At 31.4% G+C, this 24,556-nt stretch overlaps 1 long non-coding RNA gene across 10 annotated transcripts in view; it reads left to right on the top strand.

Annotated features, from left to right (window-relative positions):
* Positions 1 to 24,556, top strand: part of LOC141539678 (uncharacterized) — a 177,573-nt gene that overhangs the window by 6,954 nt on the left and 146,063 nt on the right. The gene's annotated exons all lie outside the window — the stretch shown is intronic.

Below are 24,556 nucleotides of genomic sequence, written 5' to 3'. Positions count from 1 at the left end.
TAAATCATGCTGGTGTACTTACTGAGAGATGGAAGCTTCCTGTAAAAAAAAAAAAAAAAAAAAACATAAGTGGATAGATGTTACACAATTCTAGAATTAATAAATCTAGGGCTGCTAGGAACTTCAGTGGTCATCTTCATTAGGAAACTGAGACTCATGGAAAGTAAAAATTCATAAGAATCATGTACTTCAATTTAACATTTGAAATATTTCAGTTAGAAATGCATCTTAAGAGTTTTGAAACTAAGTATTGTGAATGTCTGTGAGAGGTAAAGTCAGTTCCAATGAATTGGTAGTTTACAAAGAGAGTTGTATTTTCATGGTAATGGTTATCTAAGATAATTGTATTGCTTTCCCCCTTTTGTTGAATCCTTATAGATGTTTCCATTAGATGTCAGCCTCATTGAATTGCTTCCTATCTAAGTTGGAGAGATTTTTTTTTTTTTTTACCAAGATAGGACATTTATGATATATGGAAGAAAAAAATATATCACAATTTTATTAAATTGAAATCACCATAGTTAATTGCTCTTTGTACCAGCTTTTTTTCTGTTCAGAAAATAGAATTTTAAATTACGTCACCAACAGTCTGTCTGCCTTGGTCAGGTTAGTAACCATAGCCAGAGCTAAAGAATTTCAAAGTTTTTGTTTTCTTTCTTTCCTGCTAAATTTAAATGATCTTAAGTGTTCATATTAAGTGGGGATTTTTTTTCTTACCCAAATCCAAACATCAAGAAAGTGAGAAATGTTTTTTCCTTAAAAGAATTAATTTTTTTAATATATCTTTTCGAGCCCTGACTGGACAAGCAGAATTGTTAATTCTTTGGCTATTCACCTAATAGTGGTATTATATTAGTCACTTTGGTCAGGTCTAAGTACTCAACCTGCTCTTCAAAAAATACATATGCTTTTTTAACTGGTAGATTTAATAGTTCCTAGTGAAATTTGCATGATATTTAGGAATGCTGAATTTTGTGTTCTGATATTTATTAATGATGTGAAAAAATTATATGCTGGTTAATGATTGGCTACTGATTACACTTGGTAAGGAGTTCCTGTGAAAGATAGAAATCAAATAATTGAAATTCTTCACACTTGTGAATGTTCTCTGATCATTTCCTTTGAGAAGAACTCAAGAAAATTGTGGAATGTGGTTTTAAGACTTCATTTTTGTTCATGACACACCCTATTTTTAGGATTCAGAATCCAGCTAGGCTAATTGAGTGTACTTTCTCAACTACTAACAATATCCTGTTAGAACAACAGATCTTCACCAGAGCTGCTGTTAGCTCTTGAATAAATAAAACATTGTCTTCTTCTTCTTCTTCTTCTTCTTCTTCTTCTTCTTCTTCTTCTTCTTCTTCTTCTTCTTCTTCTTCTTCTTCTTCTTCTTCTTCTTCTTCTTCTTCTTCTTCTTCTTCTTCTTCTTCTTCTTCTTCTTCTTCTTCTTCTTCTTCTTCTGCTTCTGCTTCTTCTGCTTCTGCTTCTTCTGCTTCTTCTGCTTCTTCTTCTTTCTTCTTCTTTTGCTTCTGCTTCTTCTTCTTCTCCTTCTTCTTCTTCTTTTGCTTCTGCTTCTTCTTCTTCTTTTGCTTCTGCTTCTTCGTCTTCTTTTTGCTTCTTCTTCTTCTTCTTCTTCTTCTTCTTCTTCTTCTTCTTCTTCTTCTTCTTCTTCTTCTTCTTCTTCTTCTTCTTCTGCTTCTACTTCTGCTTCTTTCTTTTTCTCCTTCTCCTTCTTCTCCTTTCTTCTACTTCTTTCTTTTCTTCTTCTTCTCCTTTCTTTTTCTTCTTTCTTTCTTCTTTGTCTTCTTCAATAGGATAAGTGGGATCTAGAATCAAAATTAAGTTCTTGGTGATGTTGAGAATATATTTTAAGAAAAGGAGAAGAATGATATCCAAAGAAATAATTTAATGATGCATGCTTCCAGAAATCAAATTATTTTCCATAAACTATACTCTTATTTTTGACAAGTATTTCATTTTAGAGTCCCAGAAATTATACTCCATATCAGCAGCATTGAAATCTTAACTGTGCAGAAGGGCAAAAAACTCCAAGGTGTGATTACCCCCACCACCTAAGTAGTCTTGTGGGGATGATGGACAAAATAAAGGGGAGAACAACATAGAAACTGAAAAATGATGTTGAGGACTCACTTTTCTTTGGCTACTTTAGAATCCATTCAATTGTCACTGTGCAGTGTTGAGTATCAATGCAATGCAGATATGTTAGTCCTGTTGTTCTTTGACTGGTAGAGAGGACAGTAATTCTCATGTTTTTATGATTCTACTGGAAAGCAAATTTCCTCTGAAGGTAATTATTTTCAAAGACTAGGAATCATGTTAACCTGAACATCATACTTTTGTTAAATTTTTTAGTTAGGGGTAGTTTCATTTATATCTTCAAAAAGGTGACAACCACAGAAACTTCAACAAATATTTCTTCTGATTTGTAAGACAAGTATGTGCATGTGTATGTATGTGTGTGTCACACAAACATGTATATATACACACACCTATATGTATATATTTAATGATGTTAGCTTTTAGTTGGCATTTCTTCTTGAATCACGACTTATAATGAGCTTGCCAAAAACAGTTTACCAAAAACAAATAAAAGCCTCCTCCCTTTTCTTTAGGAGTAAATATTTTTTTAAATAGAAAACATTGTAGTACACCAAGAAAGCCATCATCTAAAAATAAGGAAATTGTGACATTCTGTTTTTTGAAAATTTTTAATACCCAGTGGCTAGTTGTTTTTGTTCAGAAATCTGTTAACAATAGAACTGATGCATCTTTAATTCATGTATTCTGTTTGTGTCCTTGTCCAGATTGTCATTGTTTGACTAGTTAACTCCTTTGAGAACTATTAGTCCTGACTAATAATAGTTTAAGCTATGTTAGGCAAAATGGTTATGAAATCATTGAAAAAATGTGATGATTTTAAAACATAAAGGTTACTTTTCTCAATTGTTTGTTTAAATACTCCTTAAGTTTTAACATACAGGATTTAACAAACATAAATATACATATTCCAGATAAAGCTAGATGTAAAAGTAACTAGCCAATCATTCGCTGCAAATAATCTATACATTTTCATATATTTTGTTCAGTGGGATTTAACAAGGTTTATTGCATTTATTTTACTAGTATCAAATCAGTACCGAATCTTTGCCCATTGAAGTTTAATCTGAAAAATATATATTTTCTTGTAATGAATTTACTGACATCATGTTGTTGGTTGGTAGCTATTATCCAAGCTATAATGAGCTTTTATTTATTTATTTTTTTATCTTACTAAAATAAAAACATTATTGCATAATCAGGAAGCAATTTCTATTGCCCCTGACACATAACTGTGCTTTTGAGCAAATCCTTTTACATAAAGTGTGTTCTTAACAATTCAATTGAGATAAATAAAACTTTTTAGAAATCCATTTAGATTTCTTTTTTAAAAAATTTACACCCTATTAAGTGGTCAAAATGACAAAAAAAAAAAAATCACTGGATCTTAAGTAAGTGTAGCTCAGTTTTAAGATCTTATATATTCTTACGATTAACTTCATATAAGATCAATTCTATGTAACTGACAAATATTCTATAAACTCTTGTTCTCCAAATTAACTCTGGATCCTTCTCAATATATGCATACAAATTCATCAGGGACAAGGATGAATTGATAATTTCATTATGCCACACACAAAAATCAATAAATTAAATAGCATAAACTGACTTTACTATACCCATATTTTTTTTAATCATTTATAAGCTTTTAAATGATATAATTTAAATATATAGTTCATGAATCTACTAGATTCATTTGTAGGTGATTTCTATGTGGTCATTTGTATCAAACTGTGCTCATGTTTTGCAAAGCAAAATAGGAAATCAAGACAAATGGCTGTATAATTTAAGTCTCACATCAAATTTGTCCTAGTTGTTTGGCTACTTAGATAGAGAGGAAGTATGGTATACTAAGGTCTGGAGATGAAGAATTAGACTTTGAGTTTGGAAATAGTTTCAGCCTCCACTTTACCACTTTCTAGTTGAGTGATTGGGCTAATAATATTCATGTTTGCTATTTTAGTTTGCATATCTGCAAATGATACTGGATTAGGAGATTTTAAATGTTCATTTGCAATGTCCAGAAAAAAATTTATTCTTTTGAAAGAAAGATTGTAGTGGTAGATATTGTTTACCCCCATCTTTTCATGTATATTGACATAGTACTCATTAGTAACTGAAAAACTAAGAACTTAGAAAAAACCTACTTAAATCTTCATACTATGCATTGACATGTCAATCTTTCTAACAAGATCACTTTGGTCTTCTCAAGATATTTACCTGATTTTCAAAAATATAGACTCTATGAAAATACTTATTTCATAATTTAAAATGATTTTATCTTCAATTTAGTTTTATTTTAAGAAAGAGAAGGAAAAAGAGAATGATTTACTAATCAAACACCATATGATAGAGCATTCTCTTTGTGAAATAAACTGAGTATCCCAAATGCTGTCTGTACCAGATTCATCTTCCATTAATATTCAGTCAATATGGTAGTGTGCAATCTTTCCAAATAAAATATAATAAATTAGTGATAGTAAATTATGCATAAATATTCAACCAATAATGAATTCATGGATAATGGGCATTTTCTCACATATGCTAAAAGATGCCTTAATGTTTCAGTTTTTAAAAATCTCAACAAAGTAACTGTTAATTCTTTTTAAAAAATCAAAATCTTCATAAGACTTTGTTGTTGGTATTATTGCTCTTTTAGTGCCAAAATAGTAAATAGACTTATATGTGTAGTCTTTCAGGTACTGCCCATAAATGATGAGAGTCTTCAAGGAGAGTTGTTAAAAATATTTTGTACTGTTTTCTGTATGAATCTGACAGAATACACATAACACTTTCAAATTAAATCTTACATTTGAAATTAATGTTGAAATCCTACAGCTGTTTAATATTCAGGGAAATGCTGAATCACAGATTTGTTTGTGATATTAATAGTTTAGCTTTTAAAAAATATTCTAGGAAATTCATTTAGCTGTTGTTCTCAAACTGATCTCTTAAATCACTGAAAATCAATGAGAATATGATCACTCTGGTTATTGTTGTGTTGTTGGTTTGTTTTTTGTATTTTGGGTTTTTTTTTATTTGTTTGTTTTGGGGAGGGAAGGAGGACTATAAGCAAGAATATTCATAGAGTTCAATGACCATTGCCTAATGAAATAATTTATTACAGATATAGAAGTATTTCATTTCATCTTATGTAATTAATAATGTAGAAACTTTAGAACTTGTATTACTTATTTAACATCAAGGAATAATACTAACTTATGAAGCTTCCCATTTTTTAAACTAAAAAAATTACTGTAAATAGAAAATTAATTTTAAAGTTATAGTAACCACTATGATTTATTAATTTTTAAAGGCAAATATCTAGATCAGAGCAGTGTAGCAATTTGCAAAATGGCACATTATTAGCTTGGAGGACAAAATAAAAGTACAATTTTATTTGGAAAGGTGACTCATATGCTTATTCCAGGAACATTCAACATAATGTGACCTCTGTAGACCCAACAGAGAGCAAGTGATTCTAAAAAAATAAAATAAAATAGTTCTATAACTACTGCTTTACTCAGTTTCTTATAAATATTTGCCCACAATTTGAGAAAAGACATACAGTTAGTTTTATGTATAGCTGAAACTCTGGCTGTAGTGAAATGCTCATCCAAAGAAAATTATTTTGAGTAGATAAAAAGGAACAAAATTATCAGACTTGTATCATTTTACTTCTACATAAATACTGAAAGTTTCAGGGTACTGTTGATAAATCTGGTCCCTGGTTTAAGATGGTTCAGTGTCAATTGCTAGTCACATTTGAATTATAAGGTTCCATTGTAGAGGGTTTGACAGAGTTCATTAGTGGTATATAATAAATTTCACCAAGTTCTCTAGTAAGTACTGTCAATTGAACCTAAATTTACTGAAGTCTTTTCTATACTTGTGCAGAAAAGATTTGATTTTGACTAGTCAAATGAATATTAAAGACCAGGGGAAAAATACGAAAATGATAAGCTTGTAATTGTGTAGAAGAGCTGTTAAAGAATTGACAAAAGTGAAGTTTCTATGGCCTGTGGACAGAGCTGTAGCTTATTCCAAGGAAATACCTGAAAGGTTTCTTATTCCTTAATACCTCATTCATAGTTGTCACCTACGGTGGCTAATTTTGATTTCAAATACTGGAACTCTTACTTTTTGTAGGCAGGAGTGATGGCTGGCAACCTAAGGAGAACTAGAGTCTTTTCTAGCCCCTCAGTGATACAAAAGCAGCTCTTCTTATAATTTCAGTAAATTTGTCTCTCTGGTATAAGGCTCTGAATCAATTTGAAAATGAAATCACATTTGAGTAGGAAGGACACAGATTGTAAGCAAGCAATTGGGAGAGGCAGGCAATCTGGATCTAAGCATGTTAATAGAAAGTAAATCAGTCTACAAAGATGGACTTTAAGAAGGTTAAATTCAAAAGGGAGGGGGGAAAAAAGGCTTAATGTTCAGTTTTGCCTTTACAAAGTTACCCATCAATATATTTCTGATGTAATAGGCTTCCAGCAAACAATGCAAGATAAATTCATTATAAAGTAAAATGAAGAAATGAACAATGTCTGATTTAAAACACACTTATCCATATCACAAATTTAATTTCTCCTGTGTCATGTTTGCAGTGTGTTCTGGGGAAGGTCATTTGTGAATCAGCCATAGAACAGAAGATAAAGGATTGGGGATTTTCAAAATCCAAAAACTTCAGCTATTTTATTTGATCAAGAACTTTCTCTTAAGTGCTTTGAACAGTGCCTGATACATAGTAGTTTATTAAGAAGTACTTGTTCCTTTCCCCTTCCATCCTACTATCTGTGTAGTCTAAGGGTTGCTTAGGGTCATGAAAAAATTATCAAAATTTCACAATGTGATTGTAATGGTAGTCTTGGACTTTTTCCATTTTGTAAATGATAAAAGGTTCCTTTAAGCTGAATTTATTGGTGTTTAGGTTTGCACAAACTAGTTCAGTTGGATATTTTAAAGAAGACATCTGAGTAAAATAATATCCAAACATAATAATCATATATATGCTATGGATTTGATATATGCTTAGTCATTGTAGTTCATGAAAAAAGATTAATTATTTTTGTAGGTGTGACTTTTCTATGAACAAGATTCCCTTGTCTGTCCTGTTAGAATTCAATATATTTTTCCTTAATTCATCAAGTTGATTGCAAGAACACTTTTTTTTTTTTTTTTTTTTCATTTAAGGCTAGTTGCAAATAGCGATTTTATCTTTGCTTAATAGTTTTATGTGTAGCAAGAAACTATTTGCATGGATCATCCTCAAAATTATACTTTCTGCATTTAAAAGAAATTACTATAAAGTTGTCTGTATATATATATATATTCAAAGAAAAAGACAAATCCATTAGTGTGACAAAGGGAAGTAAAGCATATTTCTGTATGAAATGTGTAACATGTAAAACTAGATTGCAGTGAACAAAATTTTAGTTAACGAAGAGATAAATTATAATAACCAAACACTCCTTTCCCTACCCATTTTGTCATTACCACGATTAATTTTATTTCCCACAACCTAAAATTAAAACGATTTTAAAGTCTTAGGGATTATAAGATCCCATGTGGTCCAGAAAGTCAAGAATGCTCATTAAGCACACAATGTTGAGCAAACACATTTTCGGGCAGATGCAAGGAATTGTTGTATATGTGTGTGTGTGTGTGGGGGGTTATAGTGTAGTATAGTATAGTGTAGTGTAGCTTTCTGCTTGTTTGCCAGTAGAGATTATGTGGTAAATGTTTTATCCTGTGATATTTATTTGACTTGCTCGAAAATTAATTGAAGCTATTTCATTTTTAGTCCTAATTAAATTTGACCATAACTCGAAGAAAGAACACAACTTTTCCTTTTGGCAAATCAACATCTGGTATTGACAGAGGTCTTTTCTCTATGAAAGAATAAGCTCATAGAGTAATGTAGTTTTCTTCGTATTGCCTCATCAACACATTTCAAGTCTTATGTATAAACAACTAAGAATCAGAGAAGACACCCAATTTCTATAATCCTTTGACATCCTTGCAGATGTTAGTAACCAGGTCACTAAGATATATCTCATGGCAAATTTTTTATATATGCAGTCCAAAACTTTAATCATTTTATATATATATATCATCATTCACAGTAATTAAATAGCTTGGTATCATAAAAGGAGCACTGAAGTTAAAACTATACAGTTTATATTTGAATCCTGATTGGGCCACTTAATGCTCACTTACATTTTTCAGACTTCAATTTCTCTATCTGCTAAATGAGGGAGGTGTCTAAATGATCCCTAACATATTTCCTGAAATTCTGGAAAAGGAATAGGACTAGTAGTCAAAGACCTGAGTTTGAAACTTGAATCTTGGCATTGTCACTTATTACATGTGTGTTCCTGGACAAGCCATCTATCATTTCTGAGACTTAACTTCACCATTTATAAAATAAGTAGAGTTTACTAGGTAGTCTTGAAGGACCAGTCTAGCTTGAAATGTTATTATTCTATGACTTTGGCTAAGTGTCATAGATTGTGAGAATATTATCATGTATATGTGCACATATACTACTGTCTACTTAAAAGACTCATAAAAAATGTCATTTTATTAAAATATCCATTAAAGGCATCAAATGAAGCTTAAGTTATATAACAATTTCAGTAACTTTAAATAAATATCTTAAATTTTGATCTATCCAACTTACAAATATTTTGGCTAAAGATCAGAGTTAAAAATCAACTGCAAGCTGCCCTTATTTGAATTATTTCATTTACAGATATAAATGACAGTCTCGTGCTCCTAAAATTCAAAAAGAGTTTAAGAAAATCTACAGTATCCAATTCTAATTTGTTTTTCTAGAATTAGGAGCAAATAAAAGTTTCCTACTATGTGGAAAAGGGGATATAAATCAACTGAAACAATCAGAACAAGAAATAATCATTTATGACTTGATAAATGACAATTATTAAAATTAGAAAATACCTATATATTTGTTTTTTGTTATCCTAATGCACTATTTTTAAAAAGCTAAAATGAATTCAGAACATACATAACTAATATTTGTTTCTGTAAACAAATATGAAATATTTAAACACTATTTACCTGAGTAAAAAAAAATGTGGGTTCTCATTTTGAGGCTGTTCTTTGACACGGAGTGTATGGATCTATTATTTCATATTGATATTCTTAATTGTACCAATCAGAACCCATCTTATGTGACTCTTCTTCATGTCCTTCATGTCATCTCTATAGTAGTTCTTTCCAGTGAAGGTGTCCTTTACAATCTGATGACATTATATCAACACTAATAGAGAATCTGGTTGACCTATCCATGTAGAACTTCATTTATCTATCTATCTATCTATCTATCTATCTATCTATCTATCTATCTATCTATCTATTCATTCATTCATTTTTTTTAAGGCAATTGGGGTTAAGTGACTTGTCCAAAGTCACAGTTAAGAAATGTTAAGTGTCTGAGTTCAAATTTGAACTCAGATTCTCCTGACTTTAGGGCTGGTACTTTATCCACTTGCACCACCTAGCTACCCCTAGAGCTTTATCTTAAGGGGAAGAAAAGATCTATATCTGAATTTCCAAGTTCTTACTTCTACTACAAAATTGATCTTTAAAAAAAGACTGCTTCATTGGTCAACAAGTTGATTCTAGCTATAGCATCTTTAGTACTAACCATTTAGTCAGATATGAAAAATCAGCTTTCAATTTGTGGTTCCCCATCCTAGATATCAAAGGAACACTCGTTGTGATTTAGAGAAGAGAATTGTGGATTTGAAGTCTGAGGAATTAGTTCTAATCCTTACCCTGTCAAATGCCACTGCCACAATTTTGGGGAAGTTATTTAATTTCTCAGGGGCTCAATTTCCTCAGATATAAAATGAGACAAGTGGATAAGATGATATCTCGTCACTTCAAATGCTAAATTTGTGATCATGTGATCCTTTCAGTTATAAATTTTAAGTTGCTTATTTGCAGCTAAGCAGGATAATTAGAGTTCAACTTTTCTCAGCAAAACAGCCCCCCATAATATTTGAATTTGTAAATGTTCAATGCCCCCGATATAAATTGCTGATGCCAGTTCTGTCCTCTTAAGAAAGGAAGTTTAATTTTTATTAACTATGAATAATTCTATAATATATATTACCTAAAATAGAATAATTTAGACATAAATTAAGGTTTTATAATTTGGATTTCTATTTGTACTTAATGACAGTTATCTAGTAGAAAGCGCTAAGTTATTAGAAATGTCTTCTCACACACCAACCGGGTTTTTCTTTTATCCCAATAATATTCCCACTTCTCGATCCCCAGCCTTTAATTTCCAGTGTATTCCATATATATCTTAACCATAGCAGCTTGTCCCTAAAAATTATCATAAATTTTGTCAAGGAAAAGATATGTTTTACAAATTCCTTCAATTCTGTCAACATAGAATTTAAAAAAAAAATTAAACGACAGATTTTTATCTTTAAATCAGCCAATTAAAGCTCCTGTGCAACACATGATTTTAAGTTAACAATAATTAATGTAGCCAGCTTGAAACCTTGGTAAACTCAAGCCAGCAAGTGTTTTTGGGTACACTCAAGAGGACACAGTTTGATTGCTGGCGCCAATAAACAGGTTGGGAATTGTAAACACTGTAATTAGCAGCAAGTTTCTGGATTCTCAGCTTGCCAGACTAGTGGGCTGATTCTTGGAGCAGTTGCCCTGGGGGGGGTGTTGGGGGGCACAGAGAGGGAAAAACAAAGGAAGGGAATTTGAGCAACCTTGTGAAACTCAGCCAACATATGCTACTGGACCAATGTTTTTCTTGGCAGAGGTCTATTTTAAGACATCTAACAGAGGTTTCCTCAAAATATGAAACTCACCATAGCAACCAAAAGGGCAAGTAGGCTTTTCTCCCTCCACTCCCTAGTTTGGATATCAGGTCAAATTGTGCTCTCAACTCTATTTTCATATAGGCAATATGAGGAATCCTATAGATTATTAACAAGATTAAAAGGGTTAAAATTTATTTTGGCAGTGATCCTGAAATACTTTGCAGAAGAGCTGGCAAAGAATAAGGTTTATGTCAACTTTATTAACCCTTCGTGTAATATAAATAAAAAAGTAAATGTCAACTTTAATACCACCTGAAATCCAATCTTTAGTTCTTTGAATGGTAATTTAAACATAGTTTACTTCACCCTAAATCATGCGATTCTACCTGTGGATAAAGGTTGTCACAGGTTTATAACATCTATCAGCCTCATGTGGACAGGATGATTTTAATTAAAGTTAGTGGGGGAATTTAAAAAAAAAACTTAGCCAAATAAAAATAAAGTCTGCTTTTTAATTTAATCCTAGAGAAGGAGGCATAGGCATTTGAAGCAATTTGCTATTGATCCTAGGAGAAGAACATAATCAGAACATAATCTGAATCAACCCATTCATTTTCCTGTATCAAAATATGTCATTTCTTTTTGTTTGTTTTTAAGTAACATACTAACAAATTAATAAATTAATTGTCATCGCTTAGTCAAGATAGTTAAGGTTGATGATATTGCTAAAATGCTTGTCTTGATACACCTCAAATGAATGTTTGGAATTTTAACAATCAAGTGCCCTATTATTCCTCTATCCCTTTGACAGAGAATAAGGAAAAGGCTGCAAGGAAATAAATGGGAAGCAAAGAAGTGGACAAAATAGATTTCTTTATGGTGATGAAAAGTTCTCCTTAAATGGAATCAACATGCTAAGTTAAGCAGCTACCATGTGGCACTTTCTGCAGGTGGATTAGCAATGGCACAAATAAAAGATATTTGCCGGGTATATCTGGAACCCAGGTGTTGGGTTTTTTATTCACTGGACTCTTTTGTGGGGAGAAGGATTACTCATATTTGTTGGCAAGAGCACAATCCTCTAATCCTCCTCCACAACAGAATCAGTGTTGGAGGGAACTAGCAACACTATTCTCATCCAGTATCCTCTAGGCTCTGAGGAATTCTTTACAATTATTTATTATTTTCAGTGGAATTAGATGCCTACAGGTGGCACCATAATGTGCCTCCAGGCATACAACCTGCTGTAAATTTTTAAGTTACATTAACTCAGCAGTGTGTTGTCTTATAACAACAGTTCCATTCAGTTTATGAGGAAAGAGAGGAAGGAAGTAGAGATTCAGTCTTTTTTGTTAAAACATCTTTGCAGCATTTCTTTACTTTTTTTCTTTTTCTTTTTTTTGAGGGAGGCATTGATAAGGATATGAGAAGTGTGCTTTGGCTTACAATATGATGGGATTGTTTTCCCTGTTTATATATCGTTTTCTTCTGGAAAAAAAGGGCAACATAACCATCACCTTCCTGATCAGGGTAACAGCTGGAAATAAACACAGGGCAGAGATGCTCATTTTTCTTTTAAGGGTCCTGAAAATGACTTTGATATGCTTTCTGTTGAAAAGAGTTTCTTTTTTTGGATTCCCTATCCTAACATGCTGTGTTAGGATAACTTAGTCTAGGTTCATTCAAAACACCTGGTTTTCTATTGTTCTCTAGATCTTCTCTCTTATATATCCCAGCTGCTACAAATTGCTTTCCTCCTTTCTCCTGGGCTTTTCCTTATAATTGCAGAAGGAAGTTGGGAAGTATTTCAGAATTTTGTGATCCTTTTTTAAAAAATCAATTCTTGGTGTCTAAATTTGGTGTCTAAAAATAACAGTTAACTGAGAGCAGATTTCTCTGACCATTCTTACTGTTCTGTTAAATGTAGATAGAGACATTTCCCAGATATTTGAGGTAATACTTTTGGAGGAGACATTAGATGAATCTTACAGGGTAATTAGTAGGTGTACTGAAGTTATAGGATTGGGTTCATGAACATTCTCAAAATCAGAAACAATATTGAATTAATCTTCTGCCATTTTTTTTGAAGTTTTTATGTAGTAAGCACATGAATGAATATGTGTATATATGTATATGTATATATTTGTGTATATATGCATATACACAGATATATATGTATATACATAATGTAAATTCATATGAACTTACACGTATGTATGTGTATATATCCACATACATACACATATAAATATGAGTTAGTACTTGAACCAAGACTTTTCTAATTCCAAAGCTGCTCATATGACAGATGGAGTACTGGATAGAGAGAGCTTAGGTCAGCCTTACAATCAAAAAGAACCTAGTTCAAGTATTCTTCTATATATACTGGCTTGTGATCATTTAAAGCAATTAATGTCTCAGTGCTCTGAAAACTAATGCTATGAGTCACAAATTGAATTGTCATTGATGGAAGGGTTTTCACACCGGAACCTCTCTCAGGTCCAAAACAATAATGGGGCAAGAGAGAGGCTAGAAGGAAGGACTAAACACATAACTATAGAAATAGCTTTCCTTTTGAGGTTTTAAAAAGCTGCATTTTTTTCCCCACAGATTCACATGTATTCAGTGCAAAGGGCAAGTTTTATTTTATTTTTTTTAATTGACACACCTATAACATAGACATAGGTACAGATGATTACTTAAAACTAGATTAATAAATTAGGGACTTTATGTCTAAAGCATCTAAAAAGCCTGTACTTGTTTTTATTTCTTTTACACAATTTTTCATTTAGGAAAAAAGAGAGAGAAACCATGAAATTTTCATATAGCAAATTTGTCCTATAAAGAAAGAAATTGTTCCAAATACTCTGAGAAATTTCACCTATATGTGGCTGCTGCTGCAATAAGAATAGTGAAAGAGACAGATGTAGAAGACACATTTTCTGCTCTTCAGGAGCTTAAATCCACTGGAGGAGAGAATATAAATAAATAAATATTTATGTATATTATAAATATACTAATTATATTAATATATGTACATATATAGATGTTAACACACCTATAACATAGACATAGGTACAGATGATTACTTAAAACTAGATTAATAAATTAGGGACTTTATGTCTAAAGCATCTAAAAAGCCTGTACTTGTTTTTATTTCTTTTACACAATTTTTCATTTAGGAAAAAAGAGAGAGAAACCATGAAATTTTCATATAGCAAATTTGTCCTATAAAGAAAGAAATTGTTCCAAATACTCTGAGAAATTTCACCTATATGTGGCTGCTGCTGCAATAAGAATAGTGAAAGAGACAGATGTAGAAGACACATATATGTACATATATAGATGTTTGCACATATGTATGTGTATATATGTATATAAATAAACATATGCATATGTTGAAATACACATAATCAGTAGATAGAATGTCTATCTATCTGTCTGTCTGTCTATCTGTGTGTAGAAAAAGAATTGAAAATATAAGGCCTGACATAATAAACACGGAATGTATCTTATAAAATTGTGCTGCAGGTCTTAGTGATCAGAGAGGACTTCATGGAGGAAGCTGTAAAATGGCAGTGACTGTGAAAAACATTTTCCAGCAGAGAGATTTTTTTCATTTGCTTTCTCTGTGGTATAGACAGTCTCTCAGAATGATTAGGACAAGATATGTCCAACATGGAAAGGACTAAGTACTGTATAAAGCCTCAGCAGTAAAAAAAAAAAAAAAAAATTACTTTATATTTTAATAATTAAAATGAAGATGTAGTCATGGAATAATGATGCTATCCTTTGGGGGAGGGGGGAAAGAGCACTAGAATACCTGGGACCACCATAATACCTGTGCTTTTAGGAAGCTGGGGATAAGCATGATAATGCATATAGATGATTCCCAAATCCATTAGTAGAACTAGGGCTCAGAGCCAACAGGAGTAGTTTGCTAACTTGACAAAACCATTTATTGAAGAAGGTGCTAAAAGCCTGGCACTGCACCTAAGGCTGTAGGCTTTATGAAAGGAAATTTTATTTGAGGATGAATTTTATTTGAGGATGATCTAGTCCTATAGTCTCTGAAAAAATTAAATCAACAATCTTCAAGGTGCTTTACAAATGTGATTTTTAAAATATGCGCCTGATCAAAATACATTTTTCTGCTCTTTAGAAGATTTTCACTTTAGACTGACTTTTTTAGCCATCTTATTATCCAGAAATGCATTGCTCACAATGTTGAAAATATAATTCTCTATCAATTGTTGCTTTACTAAATCCTCTTAGGATGAGACCTAATCTACACAGCAGAAAAAGAAGCATAAAGTTTGAATGTATGTATGTGTGTGTGTGTGTGGGTATACATTCATATATATATATAAAACTAAAGAATTCAAGCTCCATAGATAGATGATTCAGACAATTGGGAAGGGGTAAATTTTAGATATATACTGATTAAAATTGTAGAATATTATATTCAGTTGTACACTTATTTTGTATTTCACTTTCAGTACTTAAAATCCTAAGGCTGTCCATAGAACAAATTCAAATCTTTTTTTTAACCCCTTAACAAGCAGAATATTTTATCCTCCTTGACAAGGAAACAATGATCTTTCATTTGATTTCAAATACAGATTCCAAACTGATCAATATTATTAATATCATCATTTATGCTATTGTGTGTTATTGTTTTTTGTTTTGTTTTATTCTGAGGTAGTATAGTACCATGGGAAATGCCCTTAAGTCAAAGAATCTTGGGTTTCAATGTGATTTGCCAGCAACTACCTTTTTTTTTTCCATTGGTAAAATGAAAAGTTTAAACTAGATGGTCTCTAATATCCTTTCTGTTCTAGGTCTCTGATGCTATGATTCTAGTACCTGAGTTGCTACCTAGGTGTATGTTATCTTTGGAAATTTCAATGAGAGTATTCAATGAGCCACTCTGGTCTAAATTAGACTAAGGAAGTAATTAATATTTCCCATCCTAGACACTGAGAAAATTAGGTTGATTGCATAACAAGTGGATGATAGGCAGACTGCAGAGTATTGGATGTATTTTTTGAACATTAGAACTCTGATAAAACATTTTCCCCCTTCTGTGTCACATCCACCTTAAAAAATAAAATCTCAGTTGTAAAGTGCAAGTGAATTGCCTAAAGATGATGCTTTGAGTATCTAAAAGAAAATGTTCGAGTGCCAAAGTAGTTTCAAAAGAATTTCCTAAATGTGGTGCTTATAAAAATCATTTTAAAATGTAGAAGATGGGCTATAAAATGACAACATGATCTTCTTATTGGTAAAGAGATTGCATGAGTCCTCATGACACTAATTGGGGATTGTTTCATAGGATGCTAATATGTTCTTAGTTTATCAGACCATTGCTTTCATCCAAGCCATTATGGAAATATTAGAAATTCAGAAGCTAAAAATATTTAAAATGTAGCTCTAAAATGCAGTGAATTGCATCCTGTTTAGTACTTTAAAATACAAATTCAAAGGGAGAATGACTGTTAAGAGTATTTGATTCTGGATGTTAAGGACTAAGAAAAGATCATCTGCTTATACTAATATTGTTTTCTGGGAGAGCTGCACCAAAATTAAAATCTAAACATATATAAGGCTAGATATTTAGTTCACTAAATAATGATTTAAATAGAATCCACTCAAACTTAAACTATAAAAAAGAGAAGGAACTTATTTTTTGACAAAGGGGCAAAAAACAGCCCAGGAAAGCCCCAAAGAGCCAGAACATGTATATAAAAAGGAAAAGCAATATTTTCTGATCTATGCAAATATAGCTAATTTATGATAAGTGAAATCTAGAGAAAATGATTAGAAAAAATGTTTTTTCACCATTAAAAAGATATTGTTACATATTTATCTATAATCCTAGTACCTTAATCGCTGCCTAAGAGAAAATTATGTTTGGGAGTTTCAATTGGAGAACATTCAGTGAGTCACTTTGAACTAAATTAAACTAAAGGAATAATTAATATTTCCCATATGTGGATATGTGAATAGAAAAAAAATAATATGATAAATAATCTTTTTTCATGAAAATGTATGTATATAGCAATATATAGTGTGAACCATATTCCTTAATTCATCTGCTTATTTTTTCAGTCTTTTTTAACATTTGGTTTTAGCTACTCTCAGTTTATTTTTTGACAGGGATACCCAACCCTCTTCAGATACTTCTAAATTATTAATTTGATATTTGATGTGATTTTCAACTTGATTTTGTTTTCCTTCTATGTCATAGTTGAGCACCATTATTCAAATTTAAACACCAAAGCTAATTGAACATTAGAGTCACTAGTGGGACAATTTGTGCACTCTTGTACTATGTAAAATGATGGACAAGTGATATGTAAGGAAGTCTAGATATTCTTGAAGATAAAAAGGTCTATCATTTTGACAAACTCACATTTTAAGATTAAGAACTTCATTTTCACAAGATCTAGAAACACATTTTAAAAAATCAGTACTTTAATGGATTTAACTTTTACTTATAAATAGCTACTAACTATAACTTTGAGAAGTAACATGACAGTGGACAGAAGTCGCAACTTCAAATTAAATAGCCCCATATTCACATACTGCCTCCATATTAATTGTATTACCATAAGAAAGTCACTCTATGACACAGTGTTCAAGGCAATTCTCTGACTACAAATTACAGACAAATTTCTAATTTGCCTCAGTGAAGAGAGTTTCCACTAGAGAAACCACAAATGAAACCACAGTTTCAGAATAAAACAAAAACAATAATAATTGTTATTAAAAACTCAGTAGTTCAGATATCATACTTAAGCTGTTTGGCTATAGAAGGACTATAGATCAAGTGCTATAGTTTAGTTTTTGTTTTGGTAGAATTAAAAATAAAGAAATATCATAAATGTTTTTTTCTTCTGTTCCATTTTAAATTAAGCTCTTAGTAGCTGAAAAAAATTCAATATGATGGGATTCATAACATTTGAACATATGGATGGAATTATTTTGGCACAAATCTGGTAATGGACTCATTGTAAACCTCTAGCCCTTATAATCCTTTCATTAAGCTATATATTGAGCATAATAACCTGTGCCTGCCGTTTTCCAGTCACCAAAAGAAAATATGCTAACATAAGTAACTGTTGTTACTTTTATTGTCTATCTTCTGAACAACTCCAGATATTTTTTGAATCAACTCAAATTTTGAAGGGCATCTTATAAGGTATCCTCACTTAATATGACTTCATTTTTTTCTGAGTTATTCAGAAAATATGTGTATTAGAAACCAGTTTTCAAGCAATTATTTGCCTGAAGAATCTTCCACTGTATATTCCCTTTAGACATACATGACCAGTCCACTCCAAAAGAAAGTAATAGTTTTGAAATTGAAGGTCACTCATTGGGTTTCTCAGATGACTAAAACAAATAGAGAAGGTGATTCATGTATTTATCATAGAATCACCAATTGATGATACCCAAGACATTTCCATAGAAACTCTTATAAGTTCTGTTTTTCCTTTGTAGTTATTTCTAATAGAGAATTATTTAAATGATAATTATATGGTAACTATAAACCATCATGAATGTATAATAAGAGTCATGAAGGCCAATGTGAACAAATGTTTTAATCTATTCAATAGATTGCTTATTCTGTGGATTGATCTAAGTCTCCCATTTTCATGGCTCTTATTTGTAAATTTAAGTAAGTTTATGTCCTGAATCAGATTCAGGACATGTGTTAAGCATAGGAAGTAAAATTAACATATTAGTATAGAGGATATAGGTATAGTTTGCCTATTAAATCAAGGTATTCTTATTTCCTCGTTATTCCACCTTCTTTTTGATATGCATCTTCCTTTGTGTCACGGCTGGCTCAAAGCAGGAATCAAGCAAGATCATAATTTTAGCATTTACCTCAAATTACATGGAAAAAAAAGAATCCAAAAGTGGCACACTGCAACTAGGTCTATTTTCTTGGATCAAAATGGATTGTTATACATTATAAATGATACACCCTGATATTTTAGTAATGGTTCATGAAACTATGGGATTGATATTATAGTGCAAAGAATTCTATAGAATGCTAATAATAAAAGAGAAAAAAACTAATTACAAGACAATTCTATGTAATAATAAAATAGGATATTCAAAGATTTCTAAACCTTTGCTACTATCAATTTTATCAGTTATGTTTCAAAAAAAAAAACTTAAAATAGCAATATCCCAAAGCATTTCATTATGGAAAAATGAAAGCAAATTAAGCATCACAAATCAAAGCTAGGCCATGAACAGAGATCATCAGACACTGAGTTGTGAAAATGAAACTAATTAAAATTCTGCCTATAATATTAGGGAAAAACACATCATTTCCACTCTTCATTATGATTTCCTATCTTGGGCTACAGTTGAAAACAAAGATAAAATGCAAAAGATTCTGCATTTAGTAGTATGCACTGCATTTCTTAAAATTAAGTTGGATGCATCTGTTAAAAAATGGAAGTGCTATTATCATTTCAAAAAGGCAGATCAGCAATTGGGATGAAAATATGAAAAGAAAGCCAAATATTTTAGCCATAGGCTATCACTTCAGCTTTCTCAGTTTCTTGATCTATAAAATGGGATATCTAAATCCTTTATAGATGGGCTAAGTGGAATATCTAATTAAATGTTTTTGAAGACCTCTCATAAGATATGAATAATATTGCAATATGTTTCCTTTCTAATCATGTTAGCAATGATTCTTAATTATACTGATCAAAATTATTGTTAGTTTTCCTATAGGCTATTAGAGAGGTACTCATTTTCAATCAACAAATAAAAATATAATTTAATACTAAAGCATTCAAACTAAATAAAAATGCAAACTATTTGCTTGTAGGCCAGGATCAAAAATGTAACTAACCTTTCTTATTCTCAGGCAGGACCTGATATACAGGCCTCAACATGCAGTGGGTATTTAATAAACATTAGGTGAATTGCTTGGATTGGATTGAATAATTGTGTGGTTTTTAATACCTTGAGTTTACATAATATTTCCCTAAACAAAGAGAATTTATAGATCAAATTCTAATCTTACTAACAACTAAAACAACAACAACAAATCAATTAGATCATTTAAAATCCTTTTTACTTTTAGTGATGGGAATGTGGAAGTGAGACATACTTAAATGTAGATTTCATTTTTACTTTTTTATTATTATGAAACAGTAACTTAAGCATTGAGCAGCAGGTGGAGGAAAAGGTCTTCCTTTATCACCGATGTAAAAACAAATATTAATTTGCATTCTATGACAAGGGCCAGATGTAGCCTGAGATTTAAGCTTGTGGAAACAACTCGATTCTTAAAAATTTCCATCGCTATTCCCCTTCTGTATTTTGCCTTATTTCCCTGAAATAGCACTTACTTAGATTTACAAGTTCTGTATTCATTTGCTATTTATTTGGAGGGAGATTCATTGGTAATGTTGTCGAGAATATATATTTGGATCAATTTCACTATAATGCTTACTTTATATTTGATTGTACTAAGATTATTATAGAAAACATTTTTTTCTTTACCAAAACTGCTAATATTAATGAAAAAAAAACACTTAAAGAAAAAGTACCTTGAAATGTAAGTTTTTTTTTTTTTTAATGGGAATTTTTATTTATCAGCAAATAAAGCTAGATTGAGATGCAGCTCTATCATGCATATCAAGGTCTATACTTGTCTGAATTTCATGTTCATTAATCTGCTTTTTGCAAGTGGCCACTTCTTTGAGATAGGTTTTAACTACTGGAGGATGAGGAACTCCAAAAGTGCCCACCATCAATATAAAATGAGGCATTCCATGCTTTATTGTGTAAAATGAGAGTGTATTGTTCACTGAAAAAAGATTTCCAGCCTATTCTCCTGTCATTTATACTCAGGGGCACTTCAATCTCTGGCCTAGGTTAAACAAAGAAAATTTGTAGTGGATGTCACTTGGAAATCTTGCAAAAATGGAGTTTTGAAGTTTAAAGATTTGCTTCATATTTTGGGCCATATTTCAGAGAGTACATGGATAGATGATGTCTTAAGCTTAGAGGCAAAAGTGCTTTAAATACAAGTGAGACTTAATTATTTGGGTATATTCCTGTATCAAAGCAATGAACACAAAATCAGTCAACAAACTGCATCTGTCTTCCCTGGCTTGGAAATCATGTTGCTGCCATCCTAGGCACAAGCACAAGCTCAAACCAAGCCAAGTCTGGAAGTCATAAGAATTCAGGAGAGTTTCAGTGTTACAATTTAAGTTTAAACCCTGCATCCATTGGGTTTCATTCAATATATTAATTCGACATGATATTAAAGGGATTGAAATACTAAAATTACTCTTAAAATAGACCTGAGCTTCTGGGTATGCTTCTAAGACTCTTATTATCTGAACTTAATGGGGCTGATAAAGTGTGGGTCTGAGTTGATGTACAGAGGTTAGGATAAGTTATATTTTATCTGATTGTTTCATATACCTATATTTTGATCAAATTCACTTCATAATGTCATGATTTTTCTTTTCCAAAGACCCTTTTAACATCAATAAATGGTCCTCATTTCTCATTATTTACAAAAACATATATTTGTAAATAATTATGATTTCTCATTATTTACAAAAATCTGTATTTGCAAATAAGAGCTGTATTTGGAAATTCCTCTTTCTTACTTTCTACTTTAAAGCTAAAGTTATCAAGATTAATACTTTTTAGCTCCTTATAATAAATTTCCTTCACAAATAAAATGATAAACAAATAAACAATAAACTCTTCAGGCCTTTTATTCTTTGAATACAAATCATCTTCCAAACAGAGAATAAAGGGCATATCATTATTACAGCTAATCTTTGTATTAAAATTAAAAATATCTGATTTTCACATTCCAGCCCATCTATTCATTTGGCATGCATGTGATGAGATGCTTTTTGCCCCCTTTTCTGTGTAAATCTGATTAAGGACCTGCTCCTGCAGTCATTTTGCACACAAAACTTCCATTCCATTTCTACAGCAATTATATTTGCATAAGGACCTCAGGGTTGAGCACGGAAAGTACCTAACCATTACTGAATATTGAATCATTATTCTTTACATAAGACTGCAAATATGGTCTGTGGGCCAATTTCCCGATTACCTTGGTTGAGTAGGAATAATTACCTCTAAACTGGATGTTACCAGATCCCGTAGAAGCAGTCCTAGTTATTTTATTCCTAACTGACTTCAATCCAACAACTGTTCTATACAAGACCAAAGATTAAGAACAGGAAAGGGAAACAGAAGCCATCCAGTTTAGACCCCTTCTTTTTGCAGATGAGGACACTGAAGCTCATGGAAACAGATGAGGACACTGAAGCTCATGGAAACTAATTTGCTATATGTTAATTATATATTAATTTGCTATATTGCCTTAGGTCATATTGAAAGTCTTCTGATTCATGATCCAGTCACAAATTGAAGTGATGGTATTTGTATAACCAATCCATTTTCTTTATTAGCTTCAAGTAACATAGTATATTCCATAGTATATAAGATCTCAAGTGATCTCAATGTAGTTTTTCACACAACATAAGACAGTGTCTTATTTTTTGATTTATGTTTCTAGGATCCAGTGTCTAGAACACAGGAGATACTTGATAGATGAATTGAATTGAATTTCTGACAAATAAAAGTAGAGTTACTATTCTACTGTGACTGTTGGTCTTCCACTTCCTACCCACCATGATCCCACTTGGCTCCACAAATATAGAATATAGAATGCAATAGTTTAAAAATTCTGGAGTTGTAATTAGACATTCAAATGTATTCTTGCAACCTGGTGATCTTAGGTAAGCTATGCTTCTTTGAACTCAGTGATACAGTGTGTAAAGCACCTGAATTTGGAGTCATGAAGAACCAATTTCAAATATGTCCACAGACCCTTACTACCTTGCTTAATGACACTGGAAATAAACTTTCTTGACCCCAATGGACTCATTAGTAAATTGAGGATAATGAAAGGATGTGAGAAATAAATGACATTATATTTTTAAAGCACTGTGCAAAACTTAAAAGTTCTATTTACAAGTTAAGTATCTGTACAAAGTGTTGGTCTAGAATGAATCTAAAATCTAAATCTTTGATTCTGTGACCTTGATTTAAAATTTCTACTTATTTTACACACTCCAGATCACTGGAGCATGAAGTAAAATAAGAAACTAAATCTATTCCAAATCAGATTTTCTAAGGGAGTTGACCATCTTTCTCTGAATATATCATGGAATAGACTGAAGCCATATATAGCCCAGACATGTAAGTAATATTTATAGCATAAGAAAAAGTATAAAATTCTCTTCTGCTCTTTTAAAAAGTGGGAAAGGTGTGTTCATACAAAATACCTAAGTCTGTAAGCTTGTTTAAAACAGTGTTGATACTGCCCCTCTAAATTTATTACTTTAATTATAACTTCTCTACAGATTCATACTAAACCATGAAATGGGTGATCAAGAAAAAATGAAGGAAATGAACCTTTAGATTTTTGTAAAAACTGCTTAATAACGACAGAAGTTTTAGTTTTCAACAATTCACTTAAACATGAATACACACACATGCACACAAATACAACACACACCTCTGAGTTTTTTTTTTTAATTATGCTTTTGAGAATATTATCAGTATAAAGGTTCATATTCTCTTTGTAGGAGGCCATCCACATCATCCATATAGTTCTGTTGACATACTGTATTTTTCTTTGAACATCAAACACCATTATGCCCAGTGTCAATTCTGTAATATTTTGAGAGAACAAAATATGGTACAGTAAACTGACATATTTCCCTATGTTGCAATCCTCTTTGTGTGTGTAAACTCTATACAGATTTTCTTTCCATTTTTCTCTTTTTCAAAAGATAACAAAATGTAAATGATGGTAAAGTGAAAAGAATTATCATTCTCTTCAACAGTATTGCTTTTTCTAACTTATAATATCTTGCACCGAGGTGCAGGCAAAATTCTTTGGTTTCTGTGTCTGAAAACAGGACAAATAATTCCTTCCTGCATCATCAGGAAGCATCTAGATTTCTTTCTTATCAGATTTGTTTTTCATATGAAGAATGATATCATGTAAGAAAACCATTGCCTGACAGTAACAAGAGTGAAGGAAGAAACATTTTTGTATTTCAGAAATTTCCAATCCTTCCTAGGAACTCACATAGAAAATCTTGCTGTTCACTACCACTATAGATTTTGTGTTTCAATGATTAGTATGCTTATCAGTAACATTTCATTTGTTCATTCTAAAGCAAGTTTTTCAGTTAGTAATAGGAATAAATTCTATGGTAGAGTTACTTATTAACTTGGCAGCATGAAGTTATTTTGGAAAAAAAACATATTTTGATAACTATTTCAACAAAATTTGTTAACTTTGAAATCCATTATACTTATTTTATTCATTTAAAAACATTACCCTGAAAAGGGGTACATAGGCTTCCCAAAAGAGTCCTTCCAAAGGAGGAATATATTTCTACAGAAATATAAAATTATATGGGAATAAATTTCCTTCAAAGTAGGGATTTCTGTTCAGATTTTTCTCAAAAGCTCTGTTTAGGTTTATTAAATAAGAGAGCTATTAGAGGATCTGCTTATGTTCATATACA

The sequence above is a fragment of the Sminthopsis crassicaudata genome, chromosome 4 (genome assembly GCF_048593235.1).
Source record: "Sminthopsis crassicaudata isolate SCR6 chromosome 4, ASM4859323v1, whole genome shotgun sequence".
NCBI classification, from domain to species: Eukaryota; Metazoa; Chordata; class Mammalia; order Dasyuromorphia; family Dasyuridae; genus Sminthopsis; species Sminthopsis crassicaudata.
Note: the sequence above shows the minus strand (reverse complement) of the source record. Positions and strands in the feature narration are given on the sequence as shown.